The sequence below is a fragment of the Mesoplodon bidens genome, assembly GCF_964165515.1.
Source record: "Mesoplodon bidens genome assembly, chromosome: 18".
NCBI lineage: Eukaryota > Metazoa > Chordata > Mammalia > Artiodactyla > Ziphiidae > Mesoplodon > Mesoplodon bidens.
Genome location: NC_138175.1, coordinates 58,412,737 through 58,435,041, shown reverse-complemented (window position 1 = coordinate 58,435,041; position 22,305 = coordinate 58,412,737). Strand labels below are relative to the sequence as shown.

General features: G+C 39.9%; 1 long non-coding RNA gene across 1 annotated transcript; it reads left to right on the top strand.

Moving 5' to 3' along the window:
* The first annotated feature begins 9,872 nt into the window (after positions 1–9,872).
* Positions 9,873–21,304, top strand: LOC308606462. The gene is made up of 3 exons (XR_014013829.1): positions 9,873–10,194; positions 10,430–10,598; positions 21,179–21,304. It is a non-coding gene; the product is annotated as an uncharacterized lncRNA (long non-coding RNA).
* Positions 21,305–22,305: the final 1,001 nt, after the last annotated feature.

Sequence of the window (22,305 nt, the reverse complement as noted above, 5' to 3'; positions counted from 1 at the left end):
TCCTGAGATGCAGAGTTGGGGAAGGAGAAAGGAGTGATAAGAGAGACTGGGTCTACTTTGCAGCTCCTGGCATCACTAGTTTAGAAATTCTTCCCTCCACAAAATTTAAATAATGTTGAAAAGACTTCAGCATAGCTAAAAAGCATGGGAAGAGGTGCTTGACATCATTTCTCATCAGCAAAATGGGATTTAATAGGACAATGAAAACAAAAGAAGAATCCAGTGAAGTAGCAAGATGAAAAATTAATACAGAGAAATAAACATCTGATGTAAATACAAATAATTAAGAGAGGACATCATGGTAGGAAAAAAACATTTCCAGTGACAACAAAGAAGATAAAATACTTAGGAATAAATTTAACAAAAAATGTGCAAAGCCTATATAACATAATCTTCCAAAAACTCTTGAAAGACGCAGAGTAGACTTAAACAAACACAAAGATACCCCTTTTTCTCAGATAGGAAGACCAAGCCATCACAGTGATGTTAACTTCCTAAGATGATATGAACACTGTATTTGGTCTGTATACCCTCAGCTAAAGACAAAAAGAAGGCTCCCCATATTCCCCAAATAAGGATAGGTGTGTGTTGGCAATTCTGATGCTTTGTGCATTCTAGGACTAAGCAAGTAAGTAAATATATTATGGTCAGTGGAAGACATGTTTCCTCCTATCACAAAACAGTTTGAATACAGAAAAGTGGAAATCTAGAATGAACTTTGCAGTGGTGTACTGGAATTGAAGATATTTGCGATTGCACTTTTTTTTATAGATCTTTATTGGAGTATAATTACTTCACAATACCGTGTTAGTTTCTGTTGCACAACATATGCATACACATGTCCCCATATCCCCTCCCTCTTGAACTTCCCTCCCATCCTCCCTATCCCACCCCTCTATGTGGTCACAAAACACTGAGCCGATCTCCCTGTGCTATGCTGCTGCTTCCCACTAGCCAACTATTTTACATGTGATAGTGTATGTATGTCAATGCCACTCTCACTTAGCTCCAGCTTCATCCTCTCACCCCATGTCCTCAAGTCCTTTTTCTATATCTATCTCTTTATTCCTGCCCTGCAACTAGGTTCATCAGTACCTTTTTTTTAGAGTCCATATATATATGTGTTAGCATACAGTATTTGTTTTTCTCTTTCTGACTTACTTCACTCTGTATGACAGACTCTAGGTCCATCCACCTCACTACAAATAACTCAATTTCGTTTCTTTTTATGGCTGAGTAATATTCCATTGTATATATGTGCCACATCTTCTTTATCCATTCATCTGTCGATGGACATTTAGGTTGGTTCCATGTCTTGGCTATTGTAAATAGTGCTGCAGTGAATGTTGTGGTACATGCCTCTATTTGAATTATGGTTTTCTCAGGGTATTTGCCCAGTAATGGGATTGCTGGGTCATATGGTAGTTCTATTTTTAGTTTTTTAAGGAAGTTCCATACTGTTTTCCATAGTGGCTGTATCAATTTACATTCCCACCAACAGTGCAGGGGGGTTCCCTTTTCACCACACCCTTTCCAGCATTTATTGTTTGTAGATTTTTTCACGCCATTCTGACCGGCGTGAGATGATACCTCATTATAGTTTTGATTTGCATTTCTCTAATAATTAGTGATGTTGAGTATCTTTTCATGTGCCTCTTGGCCATCTGTATGTCTTCCTTGGTGAAATGTCTATTTAGGTCTTCTGCCCATTTTTTAACTGGATTGTTCGTTTGTTTTTTTTTGACACTGAGTTCCATAAGCTGTTTGTATATTTTGGAGATTAATCCTTTGTCTGTTTCATTTACAAATATTTTCTCCCATTTTGAGGGTTGTCTTTTTGTCTTGTTTATGGTTTCTTTTGCTGTGCAAAAGCTTTTAAGTTTAATCAAGTCCAATTTGTTTTTGTTTTTATTTCCGTTACTCTAGGAGGTGGGTCTAAAAAGATCTTGCTGTGGTTTATGTCAAAGAGTGTTTTTCCTATGTTTTCCTCTAAGAGTTTTATAGTGTCTGGTCTTACATTTAAGTCTTTAATCCATTTGGAGTTTATTTTTGTGTATGGTGTTAGGTAGTAATTTCATTCTTTTACATGTAGCTCTCCAGTTTTCCCAGCACTTATTGAAGAGGCTGTCTTTTCTCCATTGTACGTTCTTGCCTCCTTTGTCATAAATTAGGTGCCCACATGTGCGTGGGTTTATCTCTGGGCTTTCTATCCTGTACCATTGATCTATATTTCTGTTTTTGTGCCAGTACAATACTGTCTTGATTACTGTAGCTTTGTGGTATAGTTTGAAGTTGGGGACCCTGATTCCTCCAGCTCCATTTTTCTTTCTCAAGATTGCTTTGGCTATTCAGGGTCTTTTGTGTTTCCATACGAACTGTAAAAATTTTTTATTCTAATTCTGTGAAGAATGCCATTGGTAGTTTGATGGGGATTGCATTGAATCTGTAGATTGCTTTGGGTAGTATAATCATTTTCACAATATTGATTCTTCCAATCCAAGAACATGGTATATTTCTCCATCTGTTTATGTCATCTTTGATTTCTTTCATCAGTGTTCTATATTTTTCTGAGTACAAATCTTTCACCTCCTTATGCAGGTTTATTCCTAGGTATTTTATTCTTTTTGTTGCAATGGTAAATGGGAGTGTTTCCTTAATTTCTCTTTCTGATTTTTCGTTGTTGGGGTATAGGAATACCAGAGATTCTGTGCATTAATTTTGTAGCCTGCAACCTTACCAAATTCATTGATTAGTTCTAGTAGTTTTCTGGTGGCATCTTTAGGATTTTCTATGTATAGTATCATGTCATCTGCAAACAGTGACAGTTTTACTTCTTCTTTTCCAATTTGTATTCCTTTTATTTCTTTTTCTTCTCTGATTGCTGTGGCTAGGACTTCCAAGACTATGTTGAATAAGAGTGGCGAGAGTGGACATCCTTGTCTTGTTCCTGATCTTAGTGGAAATTCTTTCAGTTTTTCACCATTGAGTATGATGCTTGCTGTGGGTTTGTCATATATGGCCTTTATTATGTTGAGGTAGTTTCCCTCTATGCCCATTTTCTGGAGAGTTTTTATCATAATTAGGTGTTGAATTTTGTCAAAAGCTTTTTCTGCATCTATTGAGATGATCATATGGTTTTTATTCCTTAATTTGTTAATGTGGTGTATCACACTGATTGATTTGCATGTATTGAAGAAACTTTGCATCCCTGGGATAAATCCCAGTTGATCATGGTGTATGATCCTTTTAATATGTTGTTGGATTCTGTTTGCTAGTATTTTATTCAGGATTTTTGCATCTATGTTCATCAGTGATATTGGTCTATAATTTTCTTTTTTTGTGATATCCTTTCCCAGTTTCGGTATCAGGGTGATGGTGGCTTTGTAGAACGAATTTGGGAGTGTTCCTCCCTCTGCAATTTTTTGGAAGAGTTTGAGAAGGATCAGTGGTAGCTCTTCTCTAAATGTTTGAGAAGTCCATCTCATCCTGGACTTTTGTTTGTTGGAAGATGTTTCATTACAGTTTTAACTTCATTACTTGTGATAGGTCTGTTTATATTTTCTAATTCTTCCTGGTTCAGTCTTGGAAAATTGTACCTTTCCAAGATTTTGTCCATTTCTTCATGGTTGTCCATTTTATTGGCATATAGTTGTTTGTAGTTGTCTCTTGTAATCCTGTGTATTTCTGCAGTGTCAGTTGTGATTTCTTTTTTCATTTCTAATTTTATTGATTTGCGTCCTCTCCCTTTTTTCCTTGATGAGTCTGGCTAAGGGTTTATCAATTTTGTTTATCTTCCCAAAGAACCAGCTTTTAGTTTTATTGATTTTGCTATTGTTTTCTTCATTTCTATTTCATTTATTCCTGCTCTGATCTTTATGATTTCTTTCCTTCTACTGACTTTGGGTTTTCTTTGTTCTTCTTGCTCTAGTTGTTTTAAGTGTAGGGTTAGATTGTTTATTTGAGATTTTTCTTGTTTCTTTAGGTGAGATTATATTGCTATAAACTTCCCTATTATAACTGCTTTTGCTGCATCCCATAGGTTTTGGGTCATCGTGTTTTCATTGTCATTTGTTTCTATGTTTTTTTTTTTTTTTTTCTTTTTGCGGTATGCGGGCCTCTCACTGCCGCGGCCTCTCCCGTTGCGGAGCACAGGCTCCGGACGCGCAGGCCCAGCGGCCATGGCTCACGGGCCCAGCCACTCCGCGGCATATGGGATCCTCCCAGACCGGGGCACGAACCCGTATCCCCTGCATCGGCAGGCGGACTCCCAACCACTGCGCCACCAGGGAGGCCCTCTATGTATTTTTTAATTTCTTCTTTGATTTCTTCAGTGATCTCTTGGTTATTTAGTAGTGCACTGTTTAGCCTCCATGTATTTGTGTTTTTTACAGTCTTTTCCCTGTAACTGAATTCCAATCTCATAGCATTGTGGTCAGAAAAGATGCTTGATACGATTTCAATTTTCTTAAATTTTCTGAGGCTTGATTTGTGACCCAAGATGTGAGCTATACTGGAGAATGTTCCATGAGCACTTGAGAAGAAAGTGTATTCTGCCACTTTTGGGTGGAATGTTCTATAAATATCAATTAGATCTACCTGGTCTATTGTGTCATTTAAAGCTTGTGTTTCCTTATTTATTTTCTGTTTGGATAATCTGTCCATGGGTATAAGTGGGGTGTTAAAATCCCTTACTACTATTGTGTTACTGTCGATTTTTCCTTTCATGGCTGTTAGCATTTGCCTTATGTATTGAGGTGCTCCTATGTTGGGTGCATAAACATTTTAATTGCTATATCTTATTCTTGGATTGATCCTTTGATCGTTATGGAGTGTCCCTCCTTATCTTTTGTAACAGTCATTATTTTAAAGTCTATTTTATGATACAAGTATTACTACTCCAGCTTTCTTTTGATTTCCATTTGCATGGAATATCTTATTCCATCCCTTCACTTTCAGTCTGTATGTGTCCCTAGATCTGAAATGGGTCTCTTGCAGACAGCATATATATGGGTCTTATTTTTGTATCCACTCAGCCAGTCTGTGTCTTTTGGTGGGGGCATTTAATCCATTTATATTCAAGGTTATTATTGATATGTATATTCCTATTACCATTTTCTTAATTGTTTTGGGTTTGTTTTTGTGGGCCTTTTTCTTCTCTTGTGTTTCCCACTTACAGAAGTTTCTTTAGCATTTGTTGTAAAGCTGGTTTGGTGGTGCTGAATTCTCTAGCTTTTGCTTGTCTGAAAAGCTTTTGACTTCTCCATCTAACCTGAATGAGATCCTTGCTGGGTAGGATAATCTTGGTTGTAGGTTTTTCCCTTTCATCACTTTAAGTATATCCTGCCACTACCTTCACTACCTTCTGGCCTGCAGAGTTTCCACTGAAAAATCAGCTGATAACCTTATGAGGATTCCTTTGTATGTTATTTTTTGTTTTCCCCTTGCTGCTTTTAATATTTTTTCTTTGAACTTAATTTTTGTTAGTCTGATTAATATGTGTCTTGGTGTGTTTTTCGTGGGGTTTATCCTGTTTGGGACCCTCTGTGCTTCCTGGCCTTGGGTGACTATTTCCTTTCCCGTGTTAGGGAAGTTTTCAACTATAATCTCTTCAAATATTTTCTCAGACCCTTTCTTTTCCTCTTCTTCTTCTGGGACCCCTATAATTCGAATGTTGGTGCGTTTATTGTTGTCCCAGAGGTCTCTGAGATAGTTTTCAATTCATTTCATTCTTTTCTTTTTATTCTGCTCCTTGGCAGTTATTTCCACCATTTTGTCTTCCAGCTCACTTATTTGTTCTTCTGCCTCAGTTATCCTGTTATTGATTCCTTCTAGTGTATTTTTCATTTCAGTTATTATGTTGTTCATGTGTGTTTGTTCTTTAGTTCTTCTTGGTCTTTGTTAAACATTTCTTGTATTTCCTCAATCTGTGCCTCCATTCTATTTCTGAGATTCTGGATCATCTTTACTATCATTACTCTGAATTCTTTGTCAGGTAGATTGCCTATTTCCTCTTCATTTATTTGGCCTTGTAGGTTTTTACCTTGCTCCTTCATCTATGACATATTTTTTTGCTGTCTCATTTTTTTTTAATTTTTTTTTTTATGAGTGGGATTGTGTTCCTGTCTTACTGGTTGTTTGGCCTGAGGTTTCCAACTCTGGGGTTTGTAGGCTATTGGGTAAAGCTGGGTCTTGGTGCTGAGATGAGGAACTCCGTGAGACCTCACTCCAATGAATATTCCCTGTGGTCTGAGGTTCTCTGTTAGTCCAGTAGTTTGGACTCGGAGTTCCCACTGCAGGAGATTTGGCCCAACCCCAGGCTCGTGAACCAAGATCCTGCAAGCTGCCAGGGATGGCAAACAAACAAACAAGCAAAAAACAACAATAACAAGGTAAAAATATAATTAGACTAGGAAACTAACAGATATGTTAGGAAGAATATAAAAATAAAAACATAGATGAACAAACAATCGGAAGGTACAACAGTACCACAATAGTAAAAAAGAGGAGGAGGGGAAAAAAAGTGTGTGGGGGGGAGGCTTTGGCTATGGAGGGCGGGGCCTAAGCAAGGGTGGGGTTTGGGCGGCAGGTGGGGCCAATGCTCAGGACCCACAGGGCTGGAAAAGGCCCTGGGGGCTGTGGGGAGTGGGGCTTAGGCTCAAGAAACAGAAGGGGCCGAGGCGTGCCCCCCACCCCTGGTCTCAGAGGACAGGGGACCTCACCTAGGAGCCCAGCAGGCTTCCTGGGCTCGGTGGGCGGGGCAAATGCCCTCCTCTCCTCTCCTGCTCCTCTGGTCTGGGAGGGCCCCTCCTGCCTGCCTCTCCTGATCTCCTGGCCTCCCTCCTATGCCCCCAGGACCCACACGGGCTGGATGGGGCTTTGAAGGGAGGGTACCGGCCTGGGAGCTCAGCAGGCTCCCCGGCCTGAGCGGATCACCCTCCGCTCCTCTCCCGCTCTTCCTGGAGAGTCTCTTCCACCTGACTCTCCTGATCTCCCTGGCCTCAGGGGCACCGATCCTGTCTGGCCTCCACTTCTCCTTCCCCCCTCAGTCCCTCTACATCCTACTGGTTCACTTTGGGGTTCCTCCCATCTCCTTGGACATCAGAGTCCCTTACCAGCAGCCGGCAGCCACCCTAGATGTGCGGAAACGCTAACTCCACGTCTTTCCACACTGCCATCTTGACTCCGCCTCTTTGCACTGGTTTTAATATATGTAATCAAGATATAAAAACACAGCTGTAGGGCTTCCCTGGTGGCGCAGTGGTTGAGAGTCCGCCTGCCGATGCAGGGGACACGGGTTCGTGCCCCTATCCCGGAAGATCCCACATGCCGCGCAGCGGCTGGGCCCGCGAGCCATGGCCGCGGAGCCTGTGTGTCCGGAGCCTGTGCTCCGCAACGGGAGAGGCCACAGCAGTGAGAGGCCCGCATACAGCAAAAAAAAAAAAAAAAAAAAAAAAAAAAAAAAAAAAAAAAACACAGCTGTATGTGAGTATGAATATATACATTAGAATAGGATAGTCTATCTGTCCCCTAATAAGGCCTAGAAACAATAACACTGAAGCAGTATTGAGCACACTCAGCTGCCACATCTTGGTTTCTAAGTACCATTCTGTAAAACAAAACAAACCCAGGACTCCATGGAGAAATAGAGACTCTAGGGCTGGGTCAGGGAAAGTACAATATATACCTGGACATCTTGTGATAGAAAGTAAGGAAGTGCTCATAAAATAACAGGGCATGTCAAAAACACACAGGAGCCAAGTTGACAATGCTCCCAATGGCTAAACCAGGGAAAACTTGGGCAAAACAAATAATTATAGTATTGGCTTATAACCTACAGAATAAAATAATTAGCCATGAGCCTGTTCTGATATAAACAACTGAGTAGATAAGTGGAGAAGAGACAGCTTTTCTTTACAGCACACCAATTAATAAACATATAAGGAGTAAGAGAAAGAAAAATTCAATATTAGGTAAGCATAACAGTAATCACTGTTGCAGATGAGAATGGATGATGAAATTAATGGGCGAAAATATGTTGAGAAACAGGATATTTGCTGCAGTCTCAGAGTACCTCCTCTCAGGATGCTTACTAATTACAAGGACTAAAATAATTTTACGATGGAGAAATGTCAGACATCACCTCAACCGTGTTATCAAAGTAATAGCCCCCAGCTGACATGGTGTAGTCTGTGATAAGATGCACTTAGGAGGGCACATCACTTCTGTGGTCTTCATTTCCAAACTGAAAACTTCAATATAATCATGAAAAAACATCAACCATACCCAAGTTGAAGGTCATTCTATAAAATAAGTGGCCTAGGATCCTCAAAAAGTTTCAAGGTCTTGAAAGACAAAGAATAACTAAGGCGTTGTCATAAAATTGGGAGAAACTAAGAAAACCTGACAATATAATAAATGCAATGTGGATTGGATCCTGAAACAAAAAAAAGTACATGAGTGGGAAAGCTGGTCAAGTTAGAAAAGGGCCAGTAGACGAGTTAATAGTATCTTGATTTTTTAAAAATTAAAGTATACTTGATTTACAATATCGTGTTAGTTTTGTAATAGCAGTGGGTCAGGCAAGAGCTATAGCAGCCCCGCTCAGCCATTGGTCAGTGCAGCAGTGGGCCTCTCCCCCCAGCAAGCGACTGTTAGCAACTGTCAACCACTGACCTGTTAGTGGTCCTGCTGAGCCCTTGGTTGGTGCCACAGTGGGCCCTTCCCCCGCTTCTGTATAAAAGAAGCCCGAATTCGGACGGAGGGAGGATGGGTTTTTTTTGAGGCGCTAGTCTGCTATGTTCTCAGTCTGCTAGCCTTCCCATTAAAATCATTCCCTGTTCCCACAACTCCTCTCCCGATTTATTGGCCTGTTGGGCAGTGAGCAGAACGAGGTTGGGCTCAGTAACAGTTTCAGGTATACAGCACAGTGATTCAGTTTTATTTATATATACATTTTCAAATTCCTTTCCCTTATAGGTTATTACAAAATATAACTCTTGCTTGACTGCTTTTCCTTTGTTTCTGTATTCCCTCCGTTCTCTAATAAGTAACTGTGCCTGCTCCTTGGGATTCTGGGAAGGCCTAGGAAACTAAAGCCTTTATTTCTACAAACAAGAAATGGGGTACACGGAGGGGCTTTTGTACCAGGTAAGGCCCCACAGGGTCCTGCTGGCTTGCAACCTCAGCCAGTGTCTCTGCACCAGGCAAACAAACCTGGTTTGGTCACACCATTTTACACATGAGCAAACTGAAACTCTGAAAAATTAAACGATTAGCAAAAAGTCACACAGACTTTCTAGAGCTCAGAAAAGTCAACAAAACACCCACAGAGTTGCGTGAGGCAAATCCCATAACCACAGGGAGAAACAACTTTTCAGGAGAAGTCCGCCAGACATGTACATGATGACACACTGACCCACGTGTCTCCAGCGACCACTTCCACCCGGAACTCTCAGAAGGCCCCTCCCCCTCCACCGCCCCGGAAGCCTTACCAGGTAACGCAAAACCAACGTACTCTATGCGCCTGCGCAGTCTTCCCTCATCCGGCCCCGCGGGCACAAAGCTCTCAGGGTAGGGTCGCATGGGGCGGGGCGGCCGCGGCTCGGAACCGATCCAGGGAGGGGTGGCCCGGGAGCTGGGCGCCGGGCTGACCGGGCGTCCGGGTCTGTGGGTTGGGAGGCCGCCCGAGTGGGAGAGTCGAAAGTAGTGCGGGCGTTATCAGTATGTTGTTGTTTATGAAAAAAACTCTGTGTGTGTGTGTGTGTGTGTGTATGTGTGTATGTGTATGTGTATGCATGCGTACGGAGAGTATTATTAAAGTCATTATCGTTATTTGTATTAACTTTTATTAATTCCATTCCCGAGTAGGCGACTGAGGCATTATTGAAAAAGGCCCGTTTCATACTTGGGAACCAGCACTGCTCACTAAACAAAGCTGTATTTTGACAGTGAGAGCTTCCTTGGAGTTCAGAAATGGGTAGAAGTAGGTCCGCTCAGCATTCCCGGTCTTGCGGGAGAGGGAAGGAAATGTCACGTCCTGGGACCCACAGGAGCTCTTGGTTCTTGGGCCTGACCACCAAGTGAGGATCCTTGGCTTCCTGCAGGAAAGAATAAACAGTGAGCCAAAGAAAAGAGAACGTGAGATTCTTCAGAGAGTCACACACTGGGAAGGCAAAATGCTTACCACCTTGGAAAGTGAGAGCGGGCCCCAGGGCATGGGGTGGTTGTTTTTTACAGACTGAATAATTTTATATGCTGATGAGTGGGAGGAATAGTCTTGTGATTTTGGGGAAAAGTGGAGATTTCCCAGGAATTGGGCCACTGCCCACTTTTCGGCCTTTTATGGTCTGCCTTGGAACTGTCATGGCATTAGGGGGAGTGATTTTTTAGTAGTTTAACGAAGGTGTAATGGGCTAATGGTTAATGACAGGACTGTTGTGGAATCCACCTTGGTTTCAGCCGGTCCCAGCTGGTTTTATCTGTCCTCGCAGCTGCACCACTTCTTCATTTATCCAGCGGCTGTGTCCTGCCCTTTCCCTCCTGTCTCACCAGTACTCCGTGCTTCCTCTGCGAGAGACCCTCCAAAGTGGACATTACAAGTAAGGTTTTGTTTTATCTCAGTTAACTGCAACATCATGTTTCTTAAGTTCTGGAAACATCCAACCTCTCCTGTTATAAAACAAAATTCAACCTAGTAAGTTTTTTTTTTTAAAAACATCTTTATTGGAGTATAATTGCTTTACAATGGTGTGTTAGTTTCTGCTTTATAACAAAGTGAATCAGTTATACATATATCCCCATATCTCTTACCTCTTGTGTCTCCCTCCCTCCCACCCGACCTAGTAAGTTTTAATTGGCTTTATTCAACAATTCATGAATCGGGCTGCATCCCATCAAACAACTAGAAGGGCACTCTAGGGAGTGGTATAAGATGGAAGCCTTTTAGAGAAAGGAGGGTGGGGCAAGGAAGCCGTTAGCCAAGAAAGAGAGAGAGAGAGAGAGAGAGAGAGAAACAGAAAGAAGAAAGAAGGATTGATTGATTGATTGTTTGTCTGGGGCCAAGATCTTTTGGTGGGGAAGGAAATACAAATGTTTTACCATGCAGATTGCCTTTTCTGTGGGGGAGGAACTTGTGTGACATTACCTCATTGGTGATGACCAGAAAATTCCAAACTGGTTGATTAAGATTACGTTTTGGGGGGCACTTCCCTAGCAGTCCACTGGTTAAGAATCTGCCTTCCAGTGCAGGGGATGCTGGTTCAAGCCCTGGTCAGGGAACTAAGATTCCACGTGCTGTGGGGCAGTTAAGCCCGAGCGCCCGCATGCTGCAATGAAAGATCCCATGTGCCCCAACTAAGACCAAATGCAGCCAAAAAAAAAGAGAAAGATTACGGTTTTTTGGGAAAGACTGAAACTAATTAAGTTAGGTGTTAGGTCTAGGTTTGGTATTTTGGGCTTTAGCACAAGTGACGCCATTTTGGGCCTGTGGTGTTTCTCTTTAACGGGCCTCATGAAACTTGCTTGGGCAATAGAGGCTGACACAGGGGCAAGGTCCAGGCCCTTTCATTCCAGCAGGAGATGAGACTCTAAGTGTTCCCTTTCTCAGTGTCCCTTTCCTCTACTTTAAATGTTCATTTTTCATTCAGTGAATTAGTCTGAATGTCTACTGTGACCAGTCTTCTTCTAAACACCTTTGGGGTCAAAAATATGTTTCCTAGAGACTCTTCGTCTTCTTGAAGGAGAAGTGAATTCTCAGTCGTCTTTGACCTTCTTCTCAGCCTTGGGATTGAGAGGAAGTAAGGTAGAAAATACTTTTGGTTGTTTCAGTCCTGGTAATGGCATAGCCTGCCTTTGAAAAATTTAGGAGATAGGAATGTGATTGGTATCTTGAGCACGGAGGTCCACTTTATCAGGATGAGGACATTTACTACGGCACTATAAAAGATGAAGCGTGGGATTGTGGGATCCTGTTTGAGGTTGATAGCTGAAGCAGGAGACAGGCTTCATCTGTGGAAATACCTTATCAGCTTTGTGTAAATGAGGAGCAAGACAGTAAGCCCCAAAGAAGATTGGCGAGCTAGCTCTGTTTCCTGGAGGAGGGCTCTGTGCAAGGTGGTTTCATGTGCTCTGAATTTCTATGTGGTACAAGCAGATTTGATTCTTTCCCCTCTGAATGTTGATAGCAAGCCATTTTTATTTTGTAAGACAGATTTTTTTCTTCTCAAAGAGGAAACTCCTATTTCCTTTCTTTTAGGAAAAGAAGCAGTATTTTCTCTACATATGCTATTGAGTCATATTATTCATGCAGTTACTAAATTGTATTTAAAGAGAAAACTATAAAAATATTTCAACAGTCTTTTATATATATAAATATATATGTATATACATACATATACACACATACCATACAAAAAAAAATTTTTTTTACCATTTTATTCTTGTTTCTTTCTGCGTTTTATTTTGACCACATGAAATATTTATACCTAAGGCTTTTTTAACCAATACACCTTATCCCTTTCATTCCATGCTACTCTTACTCTCTTGATATTTTTGTAAGTTATTGTTGTAATCGAAATACAACTTACAAATAATAAAACACAGGTATTAACTGTGCAGTTTCACTATTGAGTATAGCCCTGTAACCGCCACTAAAATCAAGATACATTTCCATCACTCCTGAAAGTTCCTTCATGCCTGTTTTCCTACCCTCACTCTCAGAGGAAATCGCTTTCTTGTTTTTATGGCAGTAGATTTGTTTGCCCCCCCCACCCCGCTTTTTTTCTTTCTTTTAACTTCATATAAATGGAACCAAGCAGTGTGTATGTTTGTGTGTGTCTGGCCTCATTCATTCAGCGTCTGTTTTTTGAGATTCCTTGATGATGTCTATTAGTTTAGTTTTTACTGAGTAGTATTCTGTTGTGTTAATATACTACAGTCTGTTTATGTGTATTCCTGTTGATAAACATTTGGAATGTTTCTGGATTTTGGGGCTATTATGAATAAAACTATGAATATTCTTATACATGCCTTTTGTGATACTTTAGAAGATGTAATAGTTATGGAAAAAATACTGGATCTTAAGAGTATCAAGAAAAGTTGTTCATTAAAATAGTATAGTTTGTCTAATCGATGGTGATAGGACTCAGGATAATGAGAGGTGCTAGTGTCTAGAAGGGGGATACAAGGAAACTCGCAGGTACTGGTACTGCTCTATTTCTTGATCAGGGTTCTCCTTACGTGGGTGTATTGTGAAAACTCACGTACAGTTAGTGTTTTGTGACCCTTTTGGTGTACATTTACATTAAACAAAAATCTCTAAATATAGGGCAGTCACTCACTCACTCATAATGAAGATTTCTTAAACCCCACATTTAAATGAGAAAAGAAAAACTTTTTATTTTTTTCTACTGGGATAATAAGTGCATCCATAGCACACTTTTAATGGTCATTTTTTAAAAAAGTGTTGTGTGGTTATTGTTGAGGGTTAGGAAATAAGTGTCATCTGTAATTATACAACTCAGAACCACTTTTCATATTTCATAAAAAATGAAAATATTTGATGTTTTTATATTCACAGTTCTCTTTTACATTGTCTCTTTGTATGTGTAAGTTTATGAACTGCTGTTCTTCACATAGATATATAGATTTTTGATGACAAAGTGGTATTAATAATTTAATGGTTGCAAACTCTAAATTTACTAAAAACCATTGACTTATATACTTTAAAATGAGTTTTCTGGTTTTCACAGTATACCCCAGTGAATCTATTAAAAATAAATAACATTTGGTAAAAGGTAAAAGTGTTAATATATTTCTGCTACCATGGGGGTACCCATGGGGGTATCAAGTTAACACAACAGAAGAAAGCAGTTTATGTGTTGCAGCTAAACTTTGCTTATCACTGCGGTGCAGAGATCATTCCATGTTCAACAGTAACTTTCAATGGCCTTACGTACTGTTGGTACAAACAGATGGTGCAGACAAGGCGTATCTGGAAAGGACAGACAGACACAGCACAGGGAAATCATAGTGGTTGAAATCACCGTGAATCATAGTTGTGTTAGGATTCAGTGAAGTCTCGGGTTATTGGAAAGGGAAACTAGCCATGAGCTAGGCAACCTCAGTCCATCCCCTCACTTATTCCCCATAAGTAGCTAAGATGAAACCTGACTAATTGCACCTGTTGCAGGCCCTGATGGAGGTGGGCAGGGTGAAGTAATAACATATCTGCTGAAGATTTCAGAGGCAGGTTGTCTCTAACTTTTATTGCTACATAACAAACGACCTAAAAGGCAGTTGCTAGAACAAGAACCATTTTGTTATTTCCCATGATTCTGTGGATGAGGAATTTGAACTTGGTAGGATGGGAATGATTTGTTTCTGTTCCCAGTGATGCCTGCTGGTGCTGGAACACCTAAGATGGCCTCTTCATTCACATATGTGATACTTAACCCCAGAATAACTGGGATCCTTTGTCTCAGGCTCTATTTTTGCTGCCAGCTGGGTTCCTTGGCTTTATTCCATGTGGTCTCAGAACCTGTCCCTCTTCCCTTGGCCTTTTCAGATGGCCTTTCCAGTGTGATAACTGGACTTCTTGCCCTGAGCTTCCACGAGGGCAAAACAGAAGATGCCAAGTCTTCTTACACTTTTGGCCTGGAGCTGGCACAGTGTCACTTCTGTCATATTCTGTTGATTAAAGCCTCCAACCCAGATTGAAGGAAGAGGGACTATTTCATTTTCGTAAAAAAGTCTATTATCCTGATACTCATCCTGAAGATCCACTAAAAGGAATCTACTTTAGGTTAAAGTAGAGTTGATCATGAGTAACTTCCAACAAAGTCAGGGTGTGCTCATGTGATGCATATGTAGGATTCTAGAAACAACTGTGGTAAGTACTGGATTCTTTTTATTCATCCTGTTTATCTTGAACTTTCTCCTTATCATTAAGTATTTTTCTACACCAAATTTTTAAGACACAGGTAGTGTTTCACAGTATTGCTTTAGCTAAGCTGCTTTTGAGACACAGTCCTGAATTAGTTCCTTGACATGCCTCCCAGCTTCCAATCTGTTACCTGGGCTCTTTTAAGAAGTTGTCATTTCAGGGATCAGAGACATTCAAAGATGTGGCCATTGGCTTCTCCAAGGAAGAATGGGGATTCCTGAATCCCTCACCGAGAGCTTTGTGCATAACTCTGGTGTTGGAGAATTATCAGAATATGGTCTGGCTGGGAAGTACATCCAGCCCTTGATTCAGCATGTGATCGTGGGTGCGTCTTCTTTTTCTATTGAGAATCTTTGGTGAGGCTCTGAATTTCCATAAATTGTACAAATTGGAATGAGCAGCTTCCTTTATCCCATCTGCCAAATATTCTTCTAAACTTTTTTTGTTGTTTTATCAGGCCTCTATCCTGACTACGGTGTGGCCATGTCAATACTTGAGCAACCACAACATGGCCACTTCTTTCTGCTTATTATCACAGGCCTTTCTAAGTCTGATATAATTTCACTTATTGGAGCATGGGAAATTGCCTTGGATAATAGGGAAGGAAGAGATAAGACTCCCATTGCCAGGTGGCTAAGAGGAACCAAGTATGGGTAAGCCGTGCATATCGTAGGCCATCTGGTTCTAGAGGGCATAGCACTTTTAAGATGTGGAAGATGCTCCCTTCACATGTTTCAGACACATGTAGAAATTGAGGCTTCTCTAATTTGACTTCCTTTTGGGACACTGATCATCTGCTGTGATCACCCAGCACTTACATTGACTTGTGTAAATGTCTGCAGCCTCAGACACACCTGTAGGTGTGTCTTTCCTCCTTATATCTGTGGCAAGGTTCTTTGAAATTCCTGATCCTGATTCTCACCAGCACATCCTTCTTTTTGCATTTGGTCTTATATAAGGCTCTGTAGTTTTACAAAATACTATTCTTTGATACTGCTGTTTCTTTCTTATAAAATGACCTATCTGTTTGATTGTGTGAATGGATGTATTTGTTGAGCATTTATTCACTAACTTTTTAAAAGAAATATATTTTATTGAAGTATAGTCGACTTACAATGTTGTGTTAATTTCTGCTGTAGAGCAAAGTGATTCAGTGATATATATATATATATATATATATATATATATATATATATATATATATTCTTTTTCATATTCCTTTTCATTATGGTTTATCCCAGGATATTGAATATAGTTCCCTGTGCTATATGTAGGCTCTTGTAGTTTATCCATTCTCTATATAATAGTTTGCATCTGCTAATCCCAAACTCCTAATCCTTCCCTCCCCAACTCCCCCTCAGCAACCACAAGTCTGTTCTCTGTCTGTGAGTCTGTTTCTGTTTCATAGATAAGTTCATTTGTGTCTTTTTTTTTTTTTTTTTTTTTTTTGTGCGGTACGCGGGCCTCTCACTGTTGTGGCCTCTCCCGTTGCGGAGCACAGGCTCCGGATGCACAGGCTCAGCGGCCATGGCTCACGGGCCTAACCGCTCCGCGGCATGTGGGATCTTCCCAGACCGGGGCATGAACCCGTGTCCCCTGCATCAGCAGGCGGACTCTCAACCACTGCGCCACCAGGGAAGCCCCATTTGTGTCATATTTTAGATTCCACATATAAGTGATATCATATGGTATTTATCTTTCTCTTTCTGACCTACTTCACTTGTATGATAATCTCTAGGTCCATCCATGTTGCTGCAAATGGTATTATTTCATTCTTTTTTTATGGCTGAGTAATATTCCATTGTGTATATGTACCACATCTTCTTTATCCATTCATCTGTTGATGGACGTTTAGGTTGTTTCCATGTCTTGGCTTTTGTAAATAGCTAACTTTTTTTGTTTTTTTTAAACTGGCCATGTGTTTTCGGCCCGCAAGATCACCCTGCCTAACGACCCACTAGGCATAGTCACAGGACTTTGCGTATAGTTGTATTCATGGCTGTGAAGTTAGGGAATAGCCAATAAAAACACCCTCATTTCTGATACCAGTTGCATATTTAGGGGTCCCCAGGATCACCTTCAGGTTTGATACTTCACTAGAAGGACTCACAGAACTTACTAAAAGCTTTTATACTCCTGGGTACAGTTTATTAGAGTGAAAGGATACATATTAAAATCAGCCAAGGGAAGAGACCCATGAGGCCGAGTCCAAGACGGCTCTAGCTAGATGCAGAGCTTCTATTTGTTCTCTGACAGTGCAGTCATGGACAGTGTAAACTCCTCCCAGCAATGACGTATAACAGTATGCTCAGAGTATGGCCAGCCAAGGAAGCCCTCCTGACCCTAGTTGTCCATTCTTTATTGGGGCTCTGTCACACAGTCATGGTGGGTTGCTTATGTGGCCCACCTCACTCTCTGGTCCCTCTGGAGATCACACTGATACTGTGATACAGATCCCCACCATAAGTCACATTGTTTGACTGTCTGGTGTGGTCCATATTCCCTACAGTAAACAGATACTTTTATCAGGCAGGACATTCCAAAGTGTCAGAGATTACCTCCCAGGAGCTGAGGGCAAAGACTAGATCTCTCTTTGGGAAACATTAAATTCCTTACGACACTACAGCTAAGATTTATTTTAGCAAAATGATATAAAGCAAAATCAGCAAAGGGAAAAGGCTCATGGGGCAAAGTCTGGAGGAAACCTCGTGCAAGCTTCCAAGAGTCCTCTCCCAGTGGAATCACACAGGATGTGCTTAATTCTTCTAGCCAAAATTGGTGACTAGTGTGAGATGTTTTCTCCTGGACAACATTAGAGACTCAGTGTCTAGGGATTTCACTGGAGGCTGGTTGCGAGGTACCCTCTGCGTAGTACTTGCTAGAATTCTAGACTTTTGGAAGACGGCGTTCAGCATAAGCTACATTGTTTGCACAAATAATTTAGGCACAGTAAGCCGCTTTTATTAGTTCTAAGAATGGCAGGAACCCTCCCGAATTCCAAGTTCCTAGAGACCTGTCAGGGCCCACCTTGCAATCAGGCCTTTCTAAGGACAGCATTCTCAGGTCTGCCTATGCTAATTCTTTTCTGAGTTTGTTTAAAAGTTTAGAAATTTTGAATTATTTTACATTTGAATTGGTGGAGGGGGGATTAAGACTTGTTTCCAAAAACCTTGTGCAAAGTAGGAACTATAATTAGAAGGATCAAAATTGATATGTGGGAGTGAATATAGTTTTAGTTTCAAAATTTGGTGATGTTTAAGTTGATAGAAAGTAAGGAAATGGAGCACATTTGTGATGTATTTATTGAGGAATCACTGGGATTGAAGTATAGCTTGAACTGTAAGTTGGAAATGTATAACTGGGTCTTAGTAGATGAAACTCAAGATCAGAGATGTATGTGTATAGATGCACATCTCTGATCTTGAGTTTCATCTACTAAAGGTCTTTGTTGTGGTGATAGAGCCTTAGGAGTGGAAGAAATGGATTCTCTATGGATAGCAGAGAAGGATTGATTTGATTAGTTGGTAGTAGAGAAACGAGAAAGTCCTGTGTTGTAGTTCCAAGGCCTGTATGGGAAGAGATGAATTTAGACACCTAGCTCACCTGACACCAGATCTGCTGGCACCTTGATCTTGGACTTCCCAGACTCCAGAACTATGAGAAATAAATGTAAGCCACCCAGTCATGGTATTTTGTTTTAGTGAGTCCAAGCTGACTAAGACATCTATCTGCAAAAAACCTACAGCAGACATCATTTATGGATGCTTTTCTTCTAAGATCAAGAAAAAGACAAGGAAGTTTGTTCTCACTGCTTGTATTAAACGTTGTCCTGGAGGTTTTAACCAGTGCAATAAGGCAAGGAAAAGAAACAAAAGACAGACTGGAAAGAAAGCAGTAAAACTGTATTTGTGAGTGACATGATTACATAGGAAGTCCTATGTATTATACAAAAAATTACTTTAAAAATAAATGTTTATCGGGCCTCCCTGGTGGCGCAGTGGTTGAGAGTCCGCCTGCCGATGCAGGGGATACGGGTTCGTGCCCCGGTCTGGGAGGATCCCATATGCCGCGGAGCGGCTGGGCCCGTGAGCCATGGCCGCTGGGCCTGCGCATCCGGAGCCTGTGCTCCGCAACGGGAGAGGCCACAACAGTGAGAGGCCCGCATACCGCAAAAAGAAAAAAAAAAAAAAAAAAAAAAAATGTTTATCAAGGTTGAAGAATATAAGATCAATATATAAAAACCAATTACAGGGCTTCCCTGGTGGCGCAGTGGTTGAGAGTCCGCCTGCCGATGCAGGGGACATGGGTTTGTGCCCTGGTCTGGGAAGATCCCACATGCTGCGGAGTAGCTAGGCCCATGAGCCATGGCTGCTGAGCCTGCACATCCAGAGCCTGTGCTCCACAACGGGAGAGGCCACAACAGTGAGAGGCCCACGTACCACAAAAAACAAAAAACAAAAACCAAACAATTACGTTTCTATATACTAGCATTAAAAATCAGAAATTGAAATTAAAATACTTATTAAAATAGCACCAAAAAATGAAATACGTAAAAGACCTGTACACTAAAGACTACAAAACACAGTTGAGAGAAATGTTGAAGAAATACAGAGGTATGTTTATGCATTGGAAATCCCAATATTGTTAAAACATCAGTTCTCCCAGAATTCATTTGTAAATTTAACAACATCTCAGTCAAAATCCCTGTAGCCTTTTTAATAGAAATCAACAATCTGATTCGACCATTCATATGGAAATGCAAAAGTTGAATAGTCAAAGCAGTTTTTATTTTAAGTGTTTTTTTTTAAATTTATTTTTTGGCTGCATTGGGTCTTCATTGCTGTGTGTGGGCTTTCTCTAGTTGCAGCGAGCAGGGGCTACTCTTTGTTGCAGTGCGTGGGCTTCTCATTGTGGTGGCTTTTCTTGTTGTGGCGCACGGGCTTCAGTAGTTGTGGTGCGTGGTCTCAGTAATTGTGGCATGCAGGCTCTAGGGTCCACAGGCTTCAGTAGTTGTGGCACACAGGCTTAGTTGCTCTGCAGCATGTGGGATCTTCCCAGATCAGGGATCAAACCTGTGTCCCCTGCATTGGCAGGTGGATTCTTAACCACTGCACCACCAGGGAAGTCCCAAAGCAATTTTGAAAAAGAGTAAAGTTGGAGGGCTTACATTACCTGACTTCAGGACTCATAAAGCTACAGTCATCAAGAGAGTATTGGCATAAAGACAGAAAAAGGTTAATGGAACAAACTAGAGTCCAGAAATAAACCTGTACATATATGGTCAGTTGATTTTTTTTGAAAAAGAAGCAAAGGCAATCCAGTGTAGAATGGAAAGTGTTTTATCAATTGATGCTGGAACAACTGGATATCTATATGCAAAAAAAAAACAACCAACCAACTTTGATCCATCTCTTGCAGCGTATACAAAAATTGACTCAAAAATATGATGGAGCTAAATGTAAAACCTAAAACTACAAAACTTTTAGGAGAAAATACTTGTGGCTTTAGGTTAGGCAAAGGTTTCTTTTGATATGACACCAAAAACACAATTCATAAAAGATAAAAATGATAAATAATGACCTCATCAAAAATTAAGAATTCCTACTCAGAACATACTCCTAAGATGAGAAGATAACAGCCTAGAAGAAATTTGCATTTCACACATGTGAAAAGGGATTTGATCTGGAATCTATAAAGAGCACTCAAAGCTCAAAAGAAAGCAAACAAACCAACTTTACATGGGCCACAGATTTGAACAGATATTTCATTAAAGATTAACTGATGGCAAATAAGTACATGAAAACATGTTCAATGTTAGTCATTAGGGAAATGCAGATTAAAACCACAGTGAGATACCACCACGCATATTAGCATACATAAAATAAAAGGAATGTCCACATACCAACATTATGATATGGAATAAATGTTGGAAAGGATATTGTTTGTAGGCATGTCAAGGTATATGTTAATATAAAAATATACTTGGAAGGAATAATGTCAGTGTATTAGAAGTATCTTTCACATAACTGTACAAGATTATATATGCAATTGACTGATTTTATTATAGCCACTTAAACATTCTGTTGGTACAGTGAAGAAGAACAGTTGTCACAGATCAAGAATAACTGAAACAGTAATAACTGATTGCTGTAATGACTTCATTCTGATCTTGTCAATTATTTATCCTAAAACCTAACAGAAGTTGGAAATAGAGAATATTGCCTTCTCTCTGTTTAGAAATTTTCACAGAATATATATGGTTGGAAGACTAAAGCAAAAAGAAGAAAAATTATATTGATGTCGTTCACGATGTAACAGAAGAATTTAAGAAGCATATATTTCAAGGACTATTAACATTATTTCCTACAAAACAAAAACAAAATAATACATTTTAGGACTGCAAGCAGTTATTTCAAGATTCATGCTTAAAGATTTCAGAGGTGCTTAAATACAAACTTTAAAAATAAAGCAAAACACTGATATTATGAAATTTTCCTTTTTATACTTGACTGAAGGAAACCTCAAAAGTAATGTTGTCATTTGGATATAGAAGAAGACATAGTTAGGACTGGTCTTCTTGAGACATAGGTTAAACTTGCTTAGCTAAAGTTTTGTTCAATTCTCTTCCAAGGACAGCCTTTACAAACATTTGTATAAGTTATGTAAAAATTGAGAAATGTAGCTTTCTACTCATTTTTTTAAATTTCCATTTTAAAGATGGCTGAGTAAAAGAAGACATTCCACATTTTCTAAAGAAAATGCATATGTTCAGGTGATTCTAAGTTCTTATTTTTTGTGGTTAATAATAATTTTTAGGTATCACATTCTGATTCTACCTATGTCATCATACCATTCTTCAATGCAAGGATTAAGTAATTTAAAAATATTTTCCTTTTAGTTAATCTGTGTAAACTGTGGAAGGATAATCAAACTTGGAAATAGATACGTTCTACTAAATTCCTGAAAAATAATCTTCTAGTTTAAAAAATACTAATGAATATATAACTGGTTTAAAAATATTTCCATTTTAAAGAGAAAAAACTAAGATGTATTAATATGCTAGTTCTTATGACTTTTTAAATTTAAATTCACAATTAACATGTAGAAAAGTACCTGGCTTTCATAGGTACTCAACATTTTTTTTTGTAATTTGGGAGGTTGAGGACATCTGCAAATCTTGGTTTCTGTTTATACATTGAAATTATTCAAGATTCAGAAAAGGAGCTGATGAAATCTGCATGTTTTCAAACTTGGAAATTTGTATCATAGATATTTTCTATACACTTATAGTTTGGTAAATCTTTGCTCTTAACGACTGATAATACTACAGTTAAAAAAAAACACTTAAGTGGATTCCCTATAAA